The 25,962-nt window shown below is 38.4% G+C and overlaps 1 long non-coding RNA gene across 1 annotated transcript in view; it reads left to right on the top strand.

Moving 5' to 3' along the window:
* The window catches only part of LOC145541921 (uncharacterized), a 76,207-nt gene that overhangs the window by 28,212 nt on the left and 22,033 nt on the right, over positions 1-25,962 (top strand). The gene's annotated exons all lie outside the window — the stretch shown is intronic.

Here is a 25,962-nt window from a genome sequence, read left to right as displayed (position 1 = left end):
AGGCAAGAATACTGGAGTGGGTAGCCATTCCCTTCTCCAGGGGAGAGAAAGGGTGGGTAGCCATTCCCAACCCAGGTCTCCCACATTGCAGGCAGATTCTTTACCATCTGAGCCACCAGGGTATATGTGTTAATCTTAAACTCCTAATGTAGCTCCCACCCCACCTTCCTCTTTGGTAACTAAATGTTTGTTTTCTATGCCTGTGGCTCTGGTACATTTCTGATTTTCAAATCTCCTGTGATGTCAAGCTCTAACCTAGACCACACAGGATAGATGACCTTGGAGAACATAGCTCTTGACCTTAAATGAGAACAGTAGTGATGCTGTGAGTTGACAGCAGAAAATCCTATATGATGTCTAAAACTAACAAATAAAAGAAATAGAAGGAATATGAAAGTGTTACTTGAAAGAGATTGCAAGAGGCCGGGTACGATTTCCTTAATAGAGTGCAAAATGGGAGTAGAATGGAATCTTATAAAATATGGCTGAGTCCCTTCACTGTTCACCTGAAACTTTCGCAGCATTGTTAATCAGCTATAATCCTATACAAAATGTTTCGGTGTTAAAAAGTAAATAAGTAAAATTTTAAAAATGAAAATCTTAAAAAAAGATGCTGCTATTTATCTTATGAAATTATTTATCTATTAATACCATTTGGCTTTTTAAAGAATATGAAAATACTACTTTAAAAATGAAATCTAGGGCAATAGTGTTAAGAGAATGTCATTATTCACGTAAATTAGATGATTTTACTGCACAGATTGAAAAGTTCCTATATATATTTGGGCTTCCCTGGTGGCTCAGCAGTAAAAGAATCTGCCTGCTGATGAGGAAGACTAAAGTTCACAGTTTCGATTCCTGGGTCAGGAAACTCTGCTGGAGAAGGAAATGGCAACCCACTCCAGTATTCTTGTCTGGAAAAATCCCATGGACAGAGAGCCTGGCAAGCTACCGTCCATGGGGTCGCAAAGAGTTGGACATGATTTAGGGACGAAACAACAACAACTATGTTGATTTAAAATAATTTTATGACTCTTTCAAAAGAAATGGAGCATTCTGATGGTTGCACTACTGTATTTAGTCAAACTTGTCCTTCTCGAACCTGGAAGGCACCTAATTTCCCTCCAATGGCCCACATACTAACATGGGACACACTGCATATCACAGGGATTAGTTTCTTTCTGTGGAGACAAGGTCTGAATAGGCAGCTCTTTGGGGCAAAAGGTCAGGTGTCAATTTTACCAAGAACATGAATTTGGCTGGCTGCTCCCAGGGCTGGATAGAGAAGTGTGATTTCTGCCTTCCGTGGCAAATTCTGGACCTGGTTGCACTGGAAGTTCCAGCAGGGCCAACGTTATTTAGATGGAGATTAAGTGCTAAATGCAACTGTTAGCTTGAGGTTTTGTAGGAAATCAGAACAGGGAGAGCTTGGCTTTGTATGTAGAGGATATACAAAGAACTGTATGCAAACTTATTTAGATTCTTAAAGGGTAACTGTCAAAGCTTGGAAAATTTTTTGCTTAAACATTCTTTTGGAAGAAGTGATGTTTGGAATGGAACTTATTGAGTTTTATTGTTGCTGAAGGTTTGTCTCTACGTATTAACCAAAAGTGGCCCATCTCAGAAATTAGAAGTTTTCCAGAGAAGCAGAATTGCATAACTTATTAAACATGCATGCTTTGGAAGCAGATTCTCCTAGTTCAGGTCCTTGTTCTGCCTTTTGCTAGCTAAATTGCTCCTGAATCATGCTATTTAATCATGGGTTTCTCCTGCTTAAAATGAAATTGAGACTCCCTATCTCACAGTTCAGGAAAATTCAAAGAACTGATGATGCATATAAATCGCTTAACAAAGTTTCCAGTGCATAAAGTATTAGCTCTCATGCTTATGAATAGATTTAGACTATTTTTTCAAAATATATCACAAAAGCATGTTTATACAACATCAGGAAGTTGTATGTGTGTACAGTTGAGAACTTAGGAAATTTCAAGTCATGGCATGACAATATTCAGACTTTTATCTCTTGGTGCTCTTTGAAGGGTAGATGATTAGAAACACTGTACAGCTGTTGAAAGGAATATGTAAAATTATGTAAATAAAATATTTCTGCAGAGACTGTAACAAAATGTAAACAGATATTGCAGAGTTCAGTCTAGGAGAGCTCTAACGGACAATTGTTTCAGCATCCTTGTGTCCCAAGGCACTGAGAGAAAACCGCCATGCTCAGAGAATGCTCCAAACAAAGGTTACTCTTATCATCATCATTATCGGACAAAATAAAACAAGAGCAAGAATAAATGTCAGAGTTCTCTTAGTCCAAGTTTTTAATTTTATTGATAAGCATATGAGACTTACTCAAGGTCACAAAGGTATCATTCCGTGATTCTGTAATGGACGAAAGGACTCCCTTTTCCCCTCTACTCCACGTTGATAATAGCCTACTGTTAGTTTGTTAGGGATGCTATAACAGAGTATCACAGAGTAGGGGGCATAGACAACAGAAGTGGATTTCCTCATACTGGAGGTGGGAAATCTAAAGTCAAGGTGGTGACCGGGTTGGCTTCTTCCTTCAGCTTCTCTCTTTGGCTTGCAGATGGATGCTTTTCACTGTGTCCTCACATGGGTATTCCGAAGTATATACATGTCAGTATTATCTCTTCCCCTACCTACAAGGTCACTGGGCCCTATCAGATTAGGGCCCCACCCTGATAATTTAACCTTAACTACCTCTTTAAAGGGGGGTTAAGTCTTCAACATATAAATTTGTGTGGGAGGACACACTGCTTTTCCAATATTGTTCTAATATTCTTCTAAGTTGAAACATTGCTGGCTATGTCTGTGTCTAGATCTATATAGACCACATATGTAAAAGGTCATCCCATCTTGGCCCTCAACCTTCAGGACCAGGTCAATCTGCCAAATAGAATAAACAGAAACCATATTTTCATAACAATTGAAAATGTTAGTTCAATTGTAAATCATCAGCAACTTTGTTATATTTGAATAAGAAATGCATGTCAGATTAAATGGTTGTTAGTTATATTTCTTATCAAGGCTTTATTTTGAAACTAGTTTAACAGCAGTGATGAATGTTTCTGCATAAGTGTTTTCTGTGTTTTTAAAGTTTAGTTTTCCAGGATGAGTCTTTATCAGAAAAAAACAAATCTGGATGGGTAGCATGATTGGCACGATTTAAGTAAGTATAGCTGTAGATGGAGACAAATCACAGAGATGCACATGGGGGTAAGGATAGAGACAGGGATAAAGGTAGAATGGATATAGATATTTCTGTGTAAGGCTACACTTTTTTTTTTTTTTTTGGTGCAACAAAACATGTTATTTTCATTCATGAACCTGTATGAAGGCAAATCCATTTCTTTTTCACAAATTTATGTCCATAGTATGGTCTTCCCTGATAGCTCAGCTCGTAAAGAATCTGCTTGCAATGCAGGAGACTCTGATTCATTTCCTGGGTTGGGAAGATCCCCTGGAGAAGGGAAAGACTACCCATTTCAATATTCGTGGGCTTCCCTCGTGGCTCAGCTGGTAAAGAATTCACCTGCAATGCTGGAGACATGGGTTCAATCCCTGGGTTGGGAAGATGCCCTGGAGAAGGGAAAAGCTTCCCACTCTAGTATTCTGGCCTGGAGAATTCCATGGACTGTATAGTCCATGGGGTCACAAAGAGATGGACATGACTGAGTGACTTTTACTACTCACTACTACTACTGTGTCCTTAGTATAAGACAGTCATTTACAGAGCCTAGTGAGGATGCAGAAATTTCAAGCTCACTTAAAAGGAAATCCATGTAAAGGGTTTAACTGCTAGAAACTGCTTTCTTGCCTAAAAGAACACAGCAAGTATTTTCCATAAATGTTATAATTATTTTATATCATAGTGGAAATGCAGAGCATTTTGGTGACTTGATCAGAGCTGACACTTGAGGGAAGATGTCCCCAGGAACAAGACTCTCTGCCAAGGTAGGCAGGGCTGCTTCTCCTACAATGCTTGGCTTCATTTTGTAGAACAGGAAACTGAAGCCCAGAGAGATGAGTGCTGTTTAAAAATTCAACTGATGAGGAGGTGGTAGAAATGAAATGAAAGCCAGGGAGCTTTATTCTCATTGAATGAGATAGAATACAGATTGCTCAATGTTTAGCATTGTTATTTTTCTTAACTACTAGGGGAAAAAAACACCAAGATCTGTCATGATAAATTAAACATTACTTGGACTTATACACTCCCACCTCTAGCAGGCTTGCACCATCCTGTGGAGAATGAGAATGTGTAAAGGTAGCTGGTGTACACGGGATAGCCAGCAAGCAAATTGTCACTCAGTTATGAGAGAGACCACACTCGACTGTGGCCCATAACGGAGATATTCATATTGGCTTAGAGTCCCACCTAGGCTATAAATTACTACTTATTTCTCACATAATCTAAATCCATTCCATTGAAAATAAGGCTCTGAGAAGGTACCTCAGAACTGGAAATTATTTGTCTATGTTGAAAATTCTGGACATTTCTTGTACAGAACTGCCAGACTGTCGGTACAGAAGTTTGCTTCTCTCCTTGCTTATCACATGCCACTAAAACATACAATCAAAACCAAATTCTTGGGACTTCTGTGGTGGTCCAGTGGTTAGGACTCTGTGCTTCCACTGCAGGGGGCACTGGTTTGATCCCTGGTCAGGGAACTAAGATCCCACAAACTACACAGTGTGGCCAAAACCCACCAAGAAACAAGTTCTTTGTGTCTTTTCCTGAAATATGATACAATTTAGTGTCATTGATGCTTTTTTTTTTCAGTCATAGAAGACAGATTTTTATTGCCTAGGTGAACAGTGAGAGAAAAGAAAGAACCATGGAGAATCTGTGATCACCTAAAGACACATTTTATCCCTTGGGTTTAACCTTCTACAGTAAGACATTACTCAGAAAGTTTTTTTACGAAGAACTGTAACTGGTTTTATTTTTTTTTCTTCAAAATTTTATTTATTTTTCTCTGAGCCATTTACCCTCTGTTGGAGATGCTGGAGGGTAATAAGAGTGTCACAAGACAGCTTAGTAGTTGGAAGGAGAGTTCTAGATTGTCTGTAGATGGGGAAAAGTGAGCATCCATACAGTGACTGGTCAGCTGAACTTGGACATGATTTTACACACTCTGCTCTTTGCTCCTCTGCACAAGCCATGCAGTGTTTAAATGATAACGTGATGTCAGCATTTTCTTTACCGTTGAGACAAAAGAAACCCCAAAGAGGTATTTCTAAGCCTGCACATGAGTTTCCATAGCAATCTTTGGCTAGGAATTAAATTAGGATAAATAATTCCTTAACATAACTTTAAAAATCTCAACTAACCAACAGTGACAGGTTTTGCCATAAGACAGACATTTCTATTGGGGATACCAATTTGATTAAGTGTCCACAATAGAGAACTTTATTTAGAGGTACCATCTGCAGCTATAATTAGTTTGAACTTGTGAAAATGAAGATTTTGACAGGAGATATGACATTCATTTCTGAGAAAGGAGAACTTTGCTATTTTGCATCAATGAGAGCACAGAGGTGGAATGAAACTGCATTCACAGAGATTCTTATAGGAACTTGTTAGGAGCTTTTATACATGGAGAGGGAAAAAACTAGAAAGTTACTCAGGACTGGAAGTTGACTTAGTAAGCAGCTGACATGCACTTCTAACTACAAGCACAGCTTCTTTTCTAATTGGAGCCAACGTGGATGACTTCAACATGAACCCAGAAGCTAGAGCTTCCCAAGGATGTAGAGCTGCTAACCAATTGTCTAAGCCTCAGTGGACATCTGGATCCCCAAGATGCAGACACCTGAACAGTGTTTCAGAGAAACAGCTGATGGAGACCACCTGTATTTCCAGGTCTTCTTGATTTTAAATGAGCGCCCCTATCCCTGGTGGCTCAGACAGTAAAGAATCCACCTGCAATGCAGGAGAGGCAGGTTCCATCCCAGGGGTTGGGATCATCTCCTGGTGGAGGAAATGACAACCCATTCCAATATTCTTGCCTGGAGAATTCCATGGACAGAGGAGCCTGACGGGCTACAGTCCATGGGGTCATAAAGAGTTGGACACGACTGAAGCGACATAGCCCAGCCTATCACCTGGGAATCTTGTGAACATGCAGATTATGGTTGGTCTGGGATGAGATGGTGTTGAAGCCTGCTTTTCTAACACAGTGATGCTGTCTTTTACTTTGAGTAACAATCTAGAAAATTGGGAATAGGAGAACCAGAGGCTCATCAGCAGCCTTCTTTCCCTGCTCTCACTCTAATCACAAAGTAGGCAAAAGAACTTTTCTCTTTTATCAAATTTCTTATTCTCTCTGTGGCTTTCCTGCCCTGCCTCATTTGACATCTATGCCATCTTGAGGTTTATGAATGGATTATAAGTGGTGATTTGCCAAGACCTAAGGAATCCTCCATAAGGATACTCACAGCCCATTTCTTATCCCTTGCATATGTCTGGGGACATAAATTTTTGCCCTTGGCTATAATCCCATGTGCCACAATCCACCAGGATAATACTCCTGACCACTCCCAGTGGAAAGAAATTTTTGTTTTTCTTTTAATATGGGACACTAAATTTAATATATTGTATGCATTAAATCTGGGCTTCCCAGGTGGCTCAGTGGGTAAAAAATCTGCCTGCAACGCAGAAGATGCAGGAGATGCGGGTTCAGTCTCTGAGTGGGGAAGATCCCCTGGAGGAGGGCATGGCAACCCACTCCAGTATTCTTGCTGGAGAATCCCACAGACAGAGGATCCTGGTGGGCTACAGTCCATAGTGTCACAAAAAGTCGGGCATGGCTGAAACCACTGACCACGCGTGCATGCATGCATTAAATCTAGCCTTTGTCTTTAACATAAATCAATATTTTAAGAAAGACGTATTTCCTTTTTCCTTTTAAAATAATAGCTGAACCTGTTATCTAAGATCTTTATGCTCTAAATACATTATCTAATTGACTTTCTACTGAATTGGAATTCAGAAGGTCTAACTTTTGTTCCTTGCTCTATCTCTTATTCTATGCCTAAAGGCCAAAGATTTAACTTTTCTGACCTCTGCTTCCTTATTTTACAAAGTGGAAGTTTGATGAGGTGATTACTTGTGTCCTCTGAAGCTGTAATTCTAGAATTCTAGTGAACATAGTAATTGTGTTCATACACTGAAAGAGTAATTTCACTATTGCCACCATTGTATTGTTTGGAAAATTGCTTCATTTTTGCCCCCTTCAGTTTCCACATCCGCGCTGAGGGCTTCATTAGCAACATGTGTAGCTCAATGAGAGATCAGTTTATTCTGGTCTAAGTACTTGACCATTTCTTAGTAGTTAGACATCTTTCATTGTGGGGAGAAATATGCAGATATAGGAATCATAGAGTGCAATAATCTCTGTTAAGTACCTTTACTTGAAAAACAAGTTGTGGTTCTGGGACTTCCCTGGAGGTCCAGAGGTTAAGAGTCCCCGCTTGCAAAGCAGGGGGTGAAGGTTCGATCCCTGGTCAGGGAAGTAGATCCTACACACTGTGCCGTGTGGCAAATAAATACATCAATAACTTCCCACTATAGTCTGATAAAATAGGTAGTTTTTTAAAAAGTAAAAACAATGTGGAGCAAATAGCTTTATTGAGATATAATTTAATGCCATATATAATCATATAAGTCACACCTGTAAAGTCTACAAGTGAATGGTTTAAAGTATATTCACAGAGGTTTGTCTCCATTACCACACTCAGTCTTAGAACATACCATCATCTCAAAAAGAAACTGCATACCCATTTAGTAATCACTCTCATTTCTCCTCATATCTCTCCATTCCCATCCCTAGGCAACCACTAATCTCCTTTTGTGCCCCTGGATTTGCCTACATTTCCTATAAATGACATCATGCAGTATGTGATCCCTGTGACTGACTGCTTTCATTTAGCATGATATCTCCAAGGTTCACCCGTATTATGGCATGAATCAGGATTTTATTTCTTTTTATTACCAAATATTGTTGAATCATATGGATATACCATATGGATAAATGATATATCCATTTATCTATTTATCCACTGATGCTCATTAGGACTGTTTTCATTTCTGGCTATTATGAATAATACTGCTATGAACATACAAATGTGTTTCTGTGTGGACATGTTTTATTTTTCTCAGATACCTAGAAGTGAAACTGTTAGGTCATATTATAACTCCATGTTTAACATATATTTTTGGCCATGCCATGAAGTATGTGGGATCTTGGTTCCCTGACCAGGGATCAAACCCCAAACTCGTGCACTGGAAAATGGAGTCTTAACCACTGGATCGCCAGGGAAGACCCCTCTATGTCTAACATTTTGAGGAATTACTAGACTATTTCCAAAGAAGCTGCCCCATTTTACATTCCTACCAGAAGAGTGTGAGGGTTCCGATACTCCACTTCCTTGACAACACTTGCTATTGTCCATCTTTTTGCTAATAACCACTCCCCCAGTGTAAAGTGGCATCTCATTATGGTTTTGATTTGTGTTTCCTTAATGTGAATGTAAATAATATTGAGAATATTTCCATGTGGTTGTTGGCTATTTGTAAATCTTCTTTAGAGAAATGTCTATTCAGATTCTTTATTCATTTTCAAATAGGTTCTCTTTTTATTATTGGGTTGTGAGAGTTCTTTATATATTCAACATACAAGTCCCTTATCAGATGTATAATTTGAAAATATTTCAGACTAAAGACTGTCTCATCATTTTGGTAATGATATACTTACAATAACAAAAGTGTTTAATTTTGATGATGTTTTCATCTGTCTTTCCTTTTGTTGCTTGTCCTTTTGATATCATATCTAAGAGACCATTGTACAAAGATTTATACTAATGGAGAACTCATACCCTTGATAGAAACATTAAAAAACATTTCTAGAATATTCAGAGTTCCAGAAACTGACAAACTAAACACACAAGTTGATAAACAATTTAGAGTAGTTTTGACAGAAGGACAGCTGGCCACTTGGGAAATTTTTGTATCCGTAGGCCATATGACACTTTGACCATTCCCTCTGTCACATCATTAGGCCAGATTGCAAAAACACATTAAAGATGTAAGTGCTTAATTATTTGGGGAACAACTTATCTCTTAAGGAATATAAGCCAGTTGGAAATCATGCTGAGCTCAAAATTCATAAAGCGGGTGTCTTGTTATTTCTCTGTGATTGGTTCATACTGAGAGTCTTTATAACAGTTTCTAACACTTATTGAATATTTTAAAAAAACTCAATTAACTGATGAACAGCTGGATGCTCATTTGATCCTGTCTGCTCTCCTGAAATCTCTTAGACTTCTGTAAAGTGATAGCTTATTAATTCAAATTACCGACATTATATCTCATGGTGCTTTATATTACCTAGACCCAATGAAATACTTTGAATAAAAATCAACGTTGCTTTCTATTTTACAAATATTGAGGCATTTCTTCCTAGTTGCAAATATATGCTTTGATACCCTAAAAGCCCAAAATGGATTTTCTTTACTCTAAAAACATTATTATAACATTGACAAGACAACCAAGTATTTCCTTATGGTACCATCTGAACGAAATATTTCATTTGGCACATTCTCTTCCACTCTTTGCTTTATACCTGTATAGTTCACTCATTATAACCACAATGAACATATTATTTTCAAATAGTATTTTAGGATATTGTCTTTCCAGTACACCTGAGCAAGGAGAAGGTGATATCTACATGGGTTCAGAGAGCTACAGATTTGCCAAGTGACTTTGCTCAAGGCAGCAGCATCCTATTTTTAGAGAGAGCTGTGTTTGATGACCTCATTTCCCCTCTGCAATGCTGATGGTGAACTTCACACACCTTCAGGCTACAATCCCTTTTCCTGTTGAATTTTCTGCCCACCCACCCTTTTACAAACAGGGAAAGTGATGGCCCTGTTCTTCCCTTGGGCTGTGCTATTCAGCCCCTGGCCACGTCTCAGATTTCTTCTCACACAGCTCCCACGAAGCTGGCTCTGCTCCAGACACCATGGCCAAGAGCTTTCTTTTCTCAGAGCTTGTTACTCGCTGTCCCTTCCACTGGGAACACTTTGTGCCTGGATCTTGCGTGTTTGGCTCCTTCTTAAGCTTCGTCTCAGCTGGACATTATCTCAGGGAGAGCTGACCATCCTAATCGAGAATTCCCCTCCCTTCCCTTTGCCCCCACATCACATCACTAGGTCTTATTTTCTTCATGATGCTTATTATTGTCTATGAGAATCTATCATCAAAAATCTGATATTTACTTGGACTTCTTTATTGTCCCATCCCCTTCTGCTGACAAATTAATATTTCTTGAAATGGGAATCAGGTCTGTCTTCTTCTCCATTATAAACCTGCACTTCTTAACACACTTGGCATAGTAAGCCCTCCATAAATATTTACTGAATGAATAAATGAGTAAAAGAGTTTATTTAAGCAAAGCTTCCCCCCAACCCCCTACCCTTTCCCCTTACTTTCCCTTCTGAACTGCGTGAGAGCAGCTTACTTCGGTTTCTGCGTTCTGTTATAGGTGTGAAAAAACAACCCAAAAAAGAAAACATTGGAAATACATGGATGGTGGGAAGTGAGGTTAACAAGTATTGTAATGTCTTTGAGGAGAAGTTCTGGTGTTACAAGTGACCAAAAAGCATTTCCTTGAGATACATTTTATATACCTTTAATCAGGCAAAATGACAGTGTAATGGTAACTTTCTTGATATATGGATGATGTGCTTCAATACTGCTTATGGTATAATACTCTGTTTTGATATCATTTGGTGCATCTTCTGCCTGTGTTTGAGCCTAGAAACATTATCCGGTGATAAAAAGAAAGAAGAAAGCATTTTAGTACTTTGATTGTGAATCTGATGCAGAAATAAACAAAGACCAGTTGTGACTGGGTTTGAATGGAATTGAGGTGCTGAGAGAAAGTAGGTGCTTTATGCATCGAAAAACTTTAGGTAAAGAGCTATTTTATTCTGAGATTGAGTCTCACGAGCAATTGAATTGTCACTTCTGTACCAATCTGAACCTCAAACTATAAAGTTGAATGTGTTGTCATCCTAGGTCAATCAGATCTCTCAGAAAACAAATTAAATACATTAAAAAATGGAAGAAAGTTGGCTTGGCCAAATAAACTGAAAAGAGACTCCAAAGAAAAATCTTTTTTCTTAGAAAAACCATTGTTCTCCTTCCTTTCCCTGGGGGACATGACTGACTGCCCTTTAAACAAAACAATCATCTTGGCATTCACCTCAGGAGTTCCTCCTAGCACTGAATATTATCCCCCGATCACCCTGTAAGCCTTTTCTGCTGTCCTATTCAAGCTCTTAACCAGGATGAGGGACCAGTTGTCAGAGAATTCTGCAGGTGTCTATTTCATCTTTCATTTCAAGGTGGGAAGTCCTTGGCAACAGGGAGCTCCCTGCTGTGATCAAAAAATAAAATGACAAATTATAGGTCTACATGTGAGGCTCTCAGGTTCAGTTTTTGTCAAGATGGCAGCTGGAGATCAGGGAATGATTTAGTTGGAGGTGGGGCGGGGGTGGAGGCAGGGAGAGGGTAGAGGGGAAAGGATGTACTAGCAAGAAGCAGCATGTAAGAGTTTCCAACCCAACACTTTTCTTATGTTCTTGGTCACATAGGATTTTAATTCTATGCTTGCATGTGGGATAGAAATATAAGAAGAGAGAAAATGGAAGAAGAATAGGAGAAAGAAAGAATAAAAGAGTAAGCTATTAGGGGGCCATTGGTTGACTGAAATATTCATAAAAAGGAAGACCTCCTATCTTACACTGCTTAATTCAGAGAGTGCATTTTCTGATACATTGTTCAAAATGCATAAAGGAATGGAAAAAATGCAATGTTTATTTTTAAAGTAAGTTTCTTCAGTTCTTAGAGGAATTTTACAATGTTTATGAGAATCACTTATTTATACACCTGTTTTTCCAATAGTCATGTATGGATGTGAGAGTTGGACCAAAAAGAAAGCTGAGCATGGAAGAATTGACACTTTTGAACTGTAGTATTGAAGAAGACTCTTGAGAGTCCCTTGGACTGCAAGGAGATCCAACCAGTCCATCCTCAAGGAAATCAGTTCTGAATATTCATTGGAAGGACTGATGTTGAAGCTGAAACTCCAATACTTTGGCCACCTGATGTGAAGAACTGATTCACTGGAAAAGACCCTGATGCTGGGAAAGATTGAAGGCAGGAGGAGAAGGGGACGACAGAGGACGAGATGGTTGGACAGCATGACTGACTTGATGGACATGACTTTAAGCAAGCTCTGGGAGTTGGTGATGGACAGGGAAGCCTGAGTTGCTGCAGTCCATGGGGTCAAAAAGAGTCGGACATGACTGTGTGACTGAACTGAATTGAAACCAATGTAAAATATTTTAATATAATCATATTTAGATTTTATTTATTGTTCATTGGGCTATTTTGAATGTCTCACTTTTATCGTTGTCTTCTTCCTCAGACCCTCCCTGTTAAGACTTCTAATAGGTTCTATTAGTGTTTTCATTTTATTATATTAGAACATTGAGCCATGGTATACATGAGGAATTTAACTCAAAAATGATAAAGAAGTCTCTAGGAATAGACTTGAAGACATAAATGTATTAGAAGATGGGTATCATTATTAGATTCTAGAAATTTGACAGTGCTACAATAGCATTATATAATACACAGCTGAACTGTGGCAACTTAGTAGAGTTTATCCTTGAAGCTGGCACTAGATATCTTTTTCTGCTTTGATTGAACACATTTTAAGGGTGTATTAGAAAGTGTTTCTTAGAATATATTGTCACATCTAGGTGAAAAAAGTGACCATCCAGGTTTTTTTTTTTTAATTTCTTTTATTTTTCATGAAGGAGGTATGCTTGTTGGAAAAAAAGATATTAGAACACTTGATGCTTGGTCACACCCATTCAAGAGCAGATTGGATAGCTTTTCACTTTAGGAAGAAAGGTATCAGCAGAATTTTTTCCAGGGGTCCTAATTTAGGTAGGCTGAGCAGTGAGTGAGTGATTCATTCATTCATTTATTCATCAAGTAATGTTTGAATACCTATTATATATTGGACACTCTTCCAAGTACTAGGAATAAAAAGATGAATAACATTACAATATATATTATTGCCATAGCCTGTTTCCTTAAAGAGCTCAGTTCACTGAGAAGGTTGACTTGGAAACAGAAAATTGCAATACAAATTGATGTGTTGTCATGAGATGCTATGGGAGGATGAACGGAGACTGAAGGCCATCTAATCTTTCCAAGGGAGCTGGGGTGATGATGAGAGGTGGTAAGCATTTCAGGAAGTCAACATAGTATAGTTGACAAGCAATTAACTCCTTTCTTTAACTTTGACCAGAATGGAATGAGTTGCTTGTTGTTGTTGTTCAGTAGCTAAGTCATGTCTGATTCTCTGTGACCCCATGTTTGTGAACCATGGCAGCACAGCAGGTTTCCCCATCTTCCACTATCTCCCAGGGTTTCCTCAAGTTCATCTAAATTGAGTCGGGGATGCTATCTAACCATCTCACCCTCTGCCCTCTCCTTTTGCCCTCAATTTTTCCCAGCATCAGAGTTGCTAAAGTCTAGTAAATCTGAAAGAATGAGCAACAAGACTGGTAAGTTTTAATGGGTATGGAATGATCTAGATGATCCAAGTCTGAATCAGTCCTGGAATAAGCTTCCTGGTGGTTAGGAAGTAGAAGGAAGACAAAGGAAACTGACAAAACTCTGCATATATTCACTCTGTCCCAGGTTGGTCCCAAAGCTTCCCACTTGGTTGGTGAAAGGACAGAGCTGCCCTGAGCAGTCAGGCAGGCAACAGCCAGATGCATAAGATTTATGTGCCTGCAGAGATATTAAGCAAACTCATCCACAGAAAATGAAAGGAAAATTCAATTTAGTCGAATGGCATCTCCCTTTTAATGAAAGGGGAGGAAAGAGGATATCCTTCGGTCTCTCAGTCATATTCTGAAGGGAAGGATATTTATAATTAGTCAAGACAGAATTTGCTATGCTTAGGCTTTGGGAAAAGTACAATGTAAATGAAGGATGAGCTTCCCTTCTGTCATGGAGATATATGCTACAATTAGCAGAAGTTGATGGAGCAGTTTGCAAGAAGTTATAATTGACTTGAGCCAATAGCACAGAAGGAGAAGGGGGAGAAGGGGGCGACGGAGGATGAGATGGTTGGATGGCATCATCGACTCAGTGGACATGAGTTTGAGCAAACTTCGGGAGATAGTGAAGGACAGGGAAGACTGGCATGCTGCAGTCGGTGGGGTTGCCAAGAGCAGGACACCACTGAGTGACTGAAGAGCAAAATAGCACAGAAAGCACAGCTCCAGCTTCTACTGCTACCGGGTAGTTATTTGATACATTTCAGGCTTGGTGAACAGTCTCGGGGACCATGAGCAAGTATCGTGTTCAGTCTCCTTCACAGTAGAGCTCACAAACAGGGTTTATCTCCCTTATGTAAAAAAATGTTAGGCGAGCTTTCTTACAATATACAGATATAATTCAGCAGCCTGAGAGTGCATGAAACTCAGGCTGGCGGCAGAGGCTGAAACAATTCATAAATAGTACCACGAAGCCTTCGTTCCATTTCAGCCTTTGCATTAAGGCAGAATCTTGTTATCGTGTGGTGGTTTTAGAAAGTGATGATCATTTCCAAGGTAAGCTTTAAGGAGCACACTGGTTGATCATTTAGAGTTCACGTTCAGAGTGATGAATTGATTTACTATTTCACAAACACTGCTGCTGCTACTGCTAAGTCGCTTCAGTCGTCTCCGACTCTGTGCGACCCCATAGACGGCACCCCACCAGGGTCTGCCATCCCTGGGATTCTCCAGGAAAGAATACTGGAGTGGGTTACCATTTCCTTCTCCAATGCATGAAAGTGAAAAGTGAAAGTGAAGTCGCTCAGTCGTGTCCGACTCTTAGCAACCCCATGGACTGCAGCCTACCAGGCTCCTCCGTCCATGGGATTTTCCAGGCAAGAGTACTGGAGTGGGTTGCCATTGCCTTCTCACAAACACTGGAAACAAACAAAACACTTTGGTAAAAATAGCAAATTAGAGACTATTATAGATGAATGATTTCACCAAGTTGAATGGACAGCTTGAGTATCGATGCCTGGGAAGAACAACGAATTCTCACGTTCCGTCTTATGGAAATGCTTTGGTAAGCGAACATTTAGAACTATGTGTTTATAAAAGAGTCAGACATGACAACAACGACAACTGGTATTAACATATGCTAACTGTCAATAGTCTATCATTTACTCCAAAATGGTTTTAAGTTTGTTGCTGTTATTGTTCAGTTGCTAGGTTGTGTCTGACTATTTGAGACCCCATGGGCTACAGCATGCCAGGCTCTCCTGTCCTCTCTATCTCCCGGAGTTTTCTCCAATTCATGTTCATTGATTCAGTGATGTTATCTAACCATCTCATTCTCTGCTGCCCCCTTCTCCTTTTGCCTTCAGTCTTCCCCAGCATCAAGATCTTTCCCAATGAATAAACTCTTTGCCAATTTGTTGTTTACAGCATAGGAAATAGCATTGAAATAAATATAATAGAGACAGAAAGTGAGAACCAAGGGAAGAAGGAAAACCCGAATGAGTCAACTTAAGGGTTAAGGGAGTAGTATGACCAACTGCAAGCAGGGCACTGAGATTTCTAGCACCTGGGCACTGTTTTCTCCCTGTCTACTCTAGAGCCTGCTCTGTGTTGGCTGTGTTCTACTGGGGAAAGCTAAAATGCTGCTAAAAGCCTTTAGTCTCAAGCCTTCTCTCTTTGCCTATGTGTGAACAGTTGGCCATTTCACTCTTTATAAGCACTTCACTAGAAAGAATGTGATGGCAATAAGTCATGCACTGTACTAAACTATAAATATGAACTTTATTGCAGAGTGATATAGTAATTCAGTGTTGGTTAGATGGCTAACCAATTGCCTCATAACCATTTTCTAAATAATTCCTATTATATGTACTGATAGAAATATCCTAAAACAAAATCACTCATGTCTTTGGGTCTATGTATATATTCTTTCTTTGATCCATCTATGTATTCACAATAGGACAGTATAGTAATCAGTTACACTTCCTAATGCAATTCATTAAACTCACTCAAATATTATGTGGATGTATTTTCTTGTTGATTTTCTATGTCAGCTTTAGAATTGGCTTGCCTGTTTTTTAAGGCCTAGTCATTTTCTAGGGAACGTTACAAATTTGCAGGTTAAATTAGAAACAGTTGGTAGTTTAAAGACATTTGAGTTTTCTTGTCTACGATTATGATATATATTTTCTTTAAGTCTTCTGGGTACCTAAGTAGTATTTTAAGTTTTCTTAATGTAGATTTTGCATAATTCTTATAACAGTTGGTCTTTGATCATTTACTTTCTTCGTTGTAATTGTTTCTTTTATTACACCAACTTGTTTTAATACATGATATAGATATAGCTACAGATACATAGATTTTACTGATTTCTTTTATTCTAATGGCTTTCTGAGTTTCTTGAGTTTTCTGAGTAAATGATTGTATCATCTGCAAATAATACTTGAATCTCTGTCTTTTCCAGTTTATATACCTCAATTCTTTTTTCATTCATAGCGGTCATCTCAGTTTTTAAGAGGAAAATTTCCACTGCTTCTCATTTTGTATAATTTGGGCCTTTAGTTTGATAAAGACATATTAAAGGCTTATCCTTACATTACCAGGTTTAAATTTTTTTTCTTATAAATAATGGATGTTGCAATTTTTACTTTTGAACAATTGTTATAGTGAATTACATTAATATATATTTATCAGTGATCCATTCTTATACTACAATAAAGATCACTAGATTATTTATTATTGTTATGTTCTTAATGTACTGCTGAATTTCATTTGCTAATAATCTATTGAGATTTAATTTTTTTAAGATTGTTTTTATGTGGCCATTTTTAAAGTCTTTATTGAGTTTGCTGTAGTATTGCTTCTGTTTTATGTTTTGTAGTTTTGGCTGTGAGGCATGTGGGATCTTAGTTCCCTGACCAGGGATTGAACCCATACTCCCAGCATTGGAAGAAGTCTTAACCCCTGGACCACCAAGGAAGTCCCAAGAGTTATTTTGAATACACTTTTAAGAGGGTGGTTTTTCATTGCACGTATTTGCAAAATGTTACATTCCTCTTTGGAGGCTTGGTGGAAGCCATGAACTGTATTTTAGGCTGGCAGAAATTATTTTACAATGTACAATTTTATGTGAGAGTGAACTTATCTTGGTGCTATTCTTCCCAACTACTCAAACTGGTAGCAGCCACCTTGTCCATCATGTGGAATGTGTCTCCTCTCACTTTTCCATTGGCAGATCTCTTCCTACAAATAGGGTGTATCCCCATGATGTCTCTTACTGTCCACTATTTTTTTTTCAGTCCTCTTCATATCAGCACTGATTCAGCCTCTGCCACAAGTCTGATTGCCTCCTTCCATTCCTCACTTGCTAGCCTTGCTTTGCAAGCTTTCTCAAGAGTTGCATCTGGTCCTCTCTGCTTCTTCGGGCACCTTGTGTGAACTTCCCTTCTTTTGGCTGCCTTTTCCTCATGGTTTGCTCTCGTGAAAGATGTCTCTTGGTTTCTTTAGACATGAATATATGCACTGTATTTGTCCTCCTGGATGTCTGGTTAACATCATCTTTACCACGATGGTCAAATCCCAAGAGTAGTATTTTTGTTGTTTTTAATTCCTAATTCTGGCAACCAGTTTTGGTGTGGGCATGTGACTCTGTGAAAGCAATATTTCCTTTTCCTTGTCATTGTGAGCCGCCAAGCCTCATCATTTTCCCTTTTCTCAGTCATACGATACATTAAAGAAAAGGATTGCCACGTTCATCATTGAACAGTCAGCTCTAGCTCCATCTTCTATTCCTTTCCTGCCATGGGACCTCAGCCAGGGGAGAAATCACCTCCTCTTGCTCTTCTTCCCCACTGATCTGGCTATTTATATCCTGCATGCAATATTTATAAGATAAAATGTCAGTGGACTTTGATCTAACTCATACTGTAAAGAATGTCACCAAAGACTGGACAAATATCTTCTCAGGTTCTTTCATGCCTGGCAGCATCAGCTTTATCTGAGATACACTTCTACTCTTCTCTTTTTCCAAAATTTCCCTACCTTTCAAAGCTCAGCAAACATCTGGTCTTTTTAAAAAGACTTCCCTGACTGCCAAGCACAAAGAGAAGCCTCTTTTCTGGATTCTTTAATTCCTTCTTTTGTTTCTTTTATGGTGGTATGTTGTAGGAGTTAAAGACATGCACGGAGACAGACTGCATGCATGGAAGGCTCAGTTCTGCAATTTACTGACCAGATAACCTTGAAGACTAGGCTCTTGGTGTCCTAACCTAACATAGAAGACATTTGCACAATATTTTTTAAATTGTTGTAGTAATAAAATTTGCTTTATAGAATTATATTAATTAAATTAACAAATGTTATTGATAGATAGTAAGCATTACGTAAGTGCTAACAGTTATTTACAAATGTGTATTTTTCAATAATGATGTATTTAGCACCAATATGTACCAAACAATGCTAGGTGCTTCAGCCAGTGCTTTTTCTTGGGGGGAGGTGTGGTTTTAAAATTCTTCTTCTCTTTTTTTTGTGATAGATTTTGGATGGTATGTATATTTTTAAAATAGCATTATTGAGGTATAACTTTTGTACAAGAAAACGTACATATTTAAAGGGAATAATTTGATGAATATTAGTAGGTGAATACTCTCATAAAACAGCACCACAATGAGGATAACAAATATTTCCATTACTCTTAAAAGGTTCCTTGAGCCCTTTTGCAATCCTCACTTTCCTTTTTTCGTATTTCCAGGCAATGACTGATCTGCTTTCTGTTCCTATGAATTCATTTGCACTTTCTAGAACTTATATAAATGGAATTACATCATTCTCTTTGTATTTTTTTCCCCATTTAGCATGACAATTCTGAGATCCACCCAAATTGTTGCATGCATCAATAGTTTGCTCTTTGTACTATTCATTCTTATTTCATTGTGTGGATATACTACAATTTGTCTACTCATTGAACTGCTGAGGGACACTGGATTATTTTCAGTGTTTGGATATTACTAATTTAGCTGTTCTGAATATTCAGGTACTAGTCTTTCTATGACTGCTGTTCATTTTTACTGGAGTGAGGCTTCTCGGTTATGTTTGTAAGTATGTATTTAACTTTTCATGAAATAGGAAAGTGCCTTTCATTGCCATTGTACCTTTATTCTGCTTCCTCGTATAACTCACAATATTTGACAAGTAGACTTTGAAGATACTCTAGTTATAAAGGGAAGTATGCTTCTGTGATGAACAAAAACAAGGAAAATGTTTCAGTTTTCCCTCATCAGTTAGTTGGGTCAAAGCCCAAGTAAACCATGACAGGCTGTATAAGTGCAAGTTCCTGGCCCTTCTCACCCACAATCAGAGCCTATGTCTTTGGAGCTCTGCCTTGTACATGAAAGGCTCACAGAATCTATTTCTCGAAGAAATATTTCAATAAATGGAATTTAAATATTTATTTTGTGGTCATCTTGTATGTTGACGTGTGAATTTGTTTCTGACAAATGAATAGAATTGGGACTTGCTTTCAAAAAATAGAGTTTAGAATGATGTATTTATGTCTTGTTTAGAAAGATAGCGGTGATATATAAACAATTGTGATTCTTATATGCCGTTGTTCTGTGTTATGTTGACAGTGGAGTATAACTTGAAAAAAAAAAAAGATTCATTTATTTATTTAATTTCTTTGGCTGTGCTGGGTCTTCCCTGCCACCTGTGGGCTTTCTCTAGTTGCAGCGAGAGGGGGCTACTCTCTAGTTGCTGTGTGTGGGTTTCTTACTGCAGTGGCTTCTCTTGTTGGGGAGCATAGGCTTTAGGAGCATGGACTTCAGTAGTTGCAGCACGTGGGCTCAGTAGTTAATGGTACATGGGCTGCATTGCTCTGCAGCGGCATGTGGGATCTTCCCTGACCAGGGATCGAACCTGTGTCCCCTGCATAGGCAGGTGGGTTTTTAACCAATGGACCACCAGGGAACCCAGGAATATAACTTCTTAAAATTCTTTTGAAGGAAGCTATCCTTTACATTTGTCCACCGTAGCACTGAACACACAACCATGAATGTTGTAGGTTGTCATTTTATGTTTGCCATCAGATAGATGAACAATGTCTTTGATTTCAAGACTATCTGAAATTCATCCACTCAACGCTTATTTACTGAGTAAGCACTGTATTGCCAGACATTATTTTAGGGGACAAGGAGACTTCAGTGAACAACAAAGGTAAAAAATTCCTGCACTTGTAGAGTTTAAATTTTTTTGTATGAAGGTGGTGAAAAGTGAAAGTGTTAGTCACTCAGTCACGTCCAACTCTTTGCGACCTATGAACTGAAACCCACAAGGCTCCTCTGTCCATGGGATTCTCCAGGGAAGAATACTGGAGTGGATTGCCATTTCCATCTCCAGAGGATCATCCCAACACAGGGATCGAGCCCGGGTCTCCTGCATTGCAGGCAGATTCTTCATCACCTGAGCCATCAAGAGCTGGTGACAAGCAATAAATAAAATAAGTAAATAAAACATCTGAGCATCTTAAACACCACATGGCAGCAAGTGTGATAAAGAGAAATGAAGTAGGGTGGGATGGTAATGAGTAGGCAGCCCGCATAGACATTGGCAGAGAAACATTTCAGGCAGAGAGAGAAGCATGTGCAAAAGACTTGAAGTGGGAGAGTCCCTGGCAAGGAGCATCTGGGTAACATCATGTGACTGAGGTCAAGCGAGGGGTAAGGATAGGAACTCAGGTCAACAAAAACCTAATGAATGAGGTCAGGCCTTCATGGTCAATGTAAACACATTGGGCTTCACTCTGAGTGAGTTGGGAAGATATTGAGCTGATAAGTAACTTGATTTATCTTCTATTTTAAAATCAGTCATTTTGGCCATAGTGTCAAGAATAGACTATAAGGCAGAAATGGATCCTCAAGGAGATGGGTTGGGAGTCTACTTTAATTGTCCAAGGGAGAGATACTCATAGCTTGAACTTGGGTGGCCCCAATGGAGGAGGTGAGAAGTGCTAGCAGTCAGGTGATATCTAATGCATGTTATTGCCAAACCTCTAGACACTGGAGTGACAGTGTGCAGAGGCCAATGGGATATAAAATCTGGAGTTAAAGAGAGAAGAACAGGGTGAAGATTTACATTTGGGAATCAGCTTGGCATGCAGGCTTGGGTGATGGTACCAATGGAGTGCAGTAGTTAGGGTAGATGTCCAAGGCCTGAAACCTAGAGACTCTAATAATAAGAGGTCAGAGCGATGAAGACAAATCAGCAAAGGAGACTGAGACAGAGAAGCCAGTGAAGTAGGAAGGACAGCAGAGTTTAGAATTCTGGAAAGCAATGTTGAAGGAGGACAGATATGAGATCAAGGCTGAGGTTTTTAATGATGACAAAGGATGGACTTCCTTGGTGGTTCAGACTATAAAGAATCTGTCTGCAACACAGGAGACCTGGGTTCGATCCCTGGGTCAGGAAGATCCCCTGGAGATGAGAATGGCTACTCACTGCAGTAAAGTCCCATGGACAGAGGAGCCTGGAGACTACAATCCCTTAGGTCGCAAAGAGTTGGACATGATTGAGTGACTAACACACGCAAGGAATAATGGTACAGAAGGCCAACGCTGAGCAAAGAGAGTGTCCACACTATCTCTATGGATGCTAACACAGCAGATATAAAATAAAAGGTCTGGAAGTTCTTGAAGACAGTGAGGACTTGATTTTTAGTTGCAGAGAACTACTACCAGAACTAGCTTAGTGAAATCAAGAATGAGTTATCAACTCCTACTTGCTATAGTCCTAGGGGAGCAAGCAGTGTTGTTGGGGCTGTCCATACATTTTGATTTAAAAATATGGTATAAATAAAAATAATGCTTCAACTTATGAATAATACACACAGGTTATGAGTGCCTGGACAACCTGTTGAAAGACAGAAGTACTACATTGTTCCCCAGGTTCAAGTCTTACACATGGTCATGGACTTCAAAAGACCTCCTTTGTCTGATCAGTTGATTTAAGAACCAAAACCAGCAAGGAAAGAAGACACAAAATAAGTCTTCTGAGGATGTAAAAAAGATTTTCAAAACTTTTATTGAGTGTTCCTGGGATGTTTGCTAGTTTAAGGATCTCATGTCTGTTTTAAGAGATTAGTTTTGGAATCATAATGAATTTAACTGTGGTTGTTAAAAAAAATATTTTTGTGCCCTGGAAGATGTATTCATCTGAAGAGTATAAGAAGCTCTTTCTTTTTTGATTTAATATTTTTCATTTTATAGAATTATATTTGTGGCAGAAATGAAATATTCTATATATTTTAACATACGCATTTCAAATAACAAAGAATCTAGACTTCACTGTGTAAGATACTCCCTTGCTCTGTTATGGCATCTTTATTCTATTTAAGTTTCCAATTAAATTATTTTAATGAGTATGAGCAAACTCTGGGAGATAGTGAAGGACTGGGAAGCCTGGCATGCTGCAGTCCATGGAATGACCCAGTCGGACACGACTCTGCCACTGAACAACAGCAATTAAGTTTTCAAAAAGTTCATACACATCAAATGTGATAGGCTACCTACATTTATAAGATATAGTTCCTAATTTCAATTCTTTCTTCTTTAACTTTAAAATTTAACTGTGAAAACTCCCCATCTCCATCAACATTCCCGGTAAACAGAAGTAATTCTATACTTACAGTAATATTGCTTTCAAGTGTATCTTCCAGAATTTACTACTTAAAATGAAAAAAAGTAAGGAAAGAATTTGAAGAATTCCCAGAAATTGCAACAGGGTCTACTTCTGGGCTGATGAATAGCTCCTTGAGGAAAGTTAGCTCTCTTATTAATATAACATCTGGCTTGCATCTTGCATAAATAAAAACACAAGAGCAGGATAGAAATATCGGAAAAGGGAAGGAGGAGGAAGGAATGTGTGTTTTCTAACATAATAATCTCTAACAGCCAAGAAATCTAATTAGAAGAAATGTCATCTCATGGGATTCTAGTCAAGAAAATTCCACAGGAGAAGGCAAAGCCTCAGGGGACCACAACAAAAACAGTGAATCGGGTAATTAAAAAAAAGAAAAACTAAAACAGCATGCATTGACTGAAGGACTCCATTCAGTCCAAACGGTGATTATCAATGGCTTCTCTAGGGACTATTTATGACTTTAACCACAGAAATTCCATGGCTTGGTTAACATGTTTTAAAAAGCACTCTACTGTTCTCATCTGCATGATCGGATTTCTGTTTTTTCCCTTTGTGAATTTGTCAGTCTGGAAGAAGAGAACACACCTCATTAAAGACATAAACAGAAGCTAACTCTCATTCTATTACATGGATGAGTGAAATGGTTCCTGTTCTATAGGAAACACCATTTCTGACAATTTTGTTGGAGGTCAGCTTATTGTTAAAGTTGAATGTCACTGACTTCCAAACTTAATCTCGTTTGCTTTTTCCAGATCTGGAAACTGAAGCCATGAATTGAAATTAAGTAGTAACACCGACAAGTGTTGAGTAGTAAATAATCAAATGATAAGAGAGTGCAAATATAAATATATAAAAATGAGGCTGAGGGCTTTTGGTGGTGTTTGTTCTTGTGTTAGAAATCTGTCAGCTACTTTGAATTTATCAAGGTACGCCTGGTGTTACCTTTTATCTATGCTGTTCCATTGTATCCAGCAAGAAAGAGTGGAAAAGAAAAACCCAGTTTCTGGTTTCTGTGCTGCTTAGTGAAATTTCCATGACCCTGGAGACATAAATTTGCCACTTAGTAGAGTCACACAAATAAGTCTATGTAACAAAATAGATATATAAAAGGAAATATTGGAAAAGTGGAAATCATTAAAAATCAAAAGTAGAATCAATGACACAAAATATTTATTTCTCTGGGTTTCCTGAAATCAGACATCAGTGTTATGCTGCTGAACTTTTTCTCTGCCCTCTTGCTAATCAGTTTTATTTTATTTATGACTTCATAAGGACTTTCATAAAATAAAAAGTCAATTAGCATTTTCAGTGATAAATTGGCAATAAGTATTCAGTTCAGTTGAGTTCAATTGCTCAGTCATGTGTGACTCTTTGCAACCCCATGGACTGCAGCACGCCAGGCTTCCTTGTCCATCACCAACTCCCAGAGTTTTCTCAAACTCATGTCCATCCAGTCAGTAAAGTCATCCAGTCATCTCATCCACTATTGTCCCCTTCTCCTCTTGCCTTTAATTTTTCCCAGTATCATGGTCTTTTCTAATGAGTCATTTCTTTGCATCAGGTGGCCAAAGTTTTGGAGCTTCGGCTTCAGCGGCAGTCCTTCCAAAGGATGTTCAGGACTGATTTCCTTTAGGGTTGACTGGTTTGATCTCCTTGTAGCCCAAGGGACTCTCAAGAGTCTTCTCCAACACCACAGCTCAAAAGCATCAATTCTTTGGCACTCAGCTTTCTTTATGGTCCAACTCTCACATCCATACATGACTACTGGAAAAACCACTGCTTTGACCATTTGGACCTCTGTCAGAAAAGTAATGTCTCTGCTTTTTAATATGTTGTCATATTAAAAAGGTTGGTCATAGCTTTTCTTCCAAGGAGCAAGTGTCTTTTAATTTCATGGCTGCAGTCACATCTGAAGTGATTTCGGAGCCCAAGAAAATAAAATCTGTCACTGTTTCCACTGTTTCCCTGTCTATTTGCCATGAAGTGATAGGGCCGGATGCCATGACCTTAGTCTTTTGAATGTTGAGTTTTAAGCTATCTTTTTCACTCTCCTCTTCACCTTCAAGAGACTCTTTAGTTCCTCTTTGCTTTCTGCCATAAGGGTGGTGTCATCTGCATATCTGAGGTTGTACTTTTCAATTATATGTACCAATTTAGCTAATAATTTGCCTTTGTAATGCAGAACTCTCCACCCACTATTTCTGTTTCTAAGAGTTTTTCCTAACTGAATAACTATGCAGAAATATGCATAAGAAGAGTGTGTTTATTTTATTATTTTTATAATACTAAAGATTGGAAGCAAACCAAATATATATTTTTAAAATTTTAGTATTTAAATCTTATTGGAGTATAGTTGATTTACAATGTTCAGTGTACACAAAAGTGATTCAGTTATACATATACACATATCCATTCTTTTTTAGGTTCTTTTCTCTTACAGGTTATCACAGAATATTGGGTAGAGTCCCCTGTGCTATATGACAAGTCCCAATTACTCATCTATCTAGTATGTAGTAGTGTGTGTGTTTTATCCCAAGTTCCTGATTTATCCCTTCTCCCAATGTTTCCCCTTTAGTAGCCATACATTTGTCTTTGATATCTGTAAGTCGGATTCTGTTTTGTAATTAAGTTCATTTGTATCTTTTTTAAAAATTAGATTCCTCATGTGAATATTTGTCTTTTTCTGACATATCTAACTTAGTATGATAATCTCTAGATTCATCCACTTTGATGCAAATGGCATTATTACATTCTTGTTTATGGCTGACGAGTATTCCACTTTACATACACCATATCTTCTTTATCCATTACTCAATCGATGGACATTTAGGTTGCTTTCATATCTTGGTTATTGTAAATAGTGTTACAATGAAGACTGGGGTGCACACATTCTTTCAAATTATGCTTTTCTCCAGATTTATGCCCAGGAGTGGGATTGCTGGATCATATGGTCATTCTACTTTTAGTTTTCAAAGGAACTTCCATATTGTTTTCTGTAGTGGTAATTATGTTAATGCTATTAGGAACCTTGAGTTTCAGTATAAAGGAAAAAGATACATTACAAGATCAAAATGAAGTAAAAAACTAGTTAATCCT

Source organism: Giraffa tippelskirchi, chromosome 3 (genome assembly GCF_054371585.1).
Source record: "Giraffa tippelskirchi isolate mGirTip1 chromosome 3, T2T-mGirTip1v1.2.pri, whole genome shotgun sequence".
In the NCBI taxonomy this organism is placed as follows: Eukaryota; Metazoa; Chordata; class Mammalia; order Artiodactyla; family Giraffidae; genus Giraffa; species Giraffa tippelskirchi.
The sequence above is the reverse complement of the archived record's forward strand: the minus strand, read 5'-3'. Positions and strand labels throughout refer to the sequence as shown.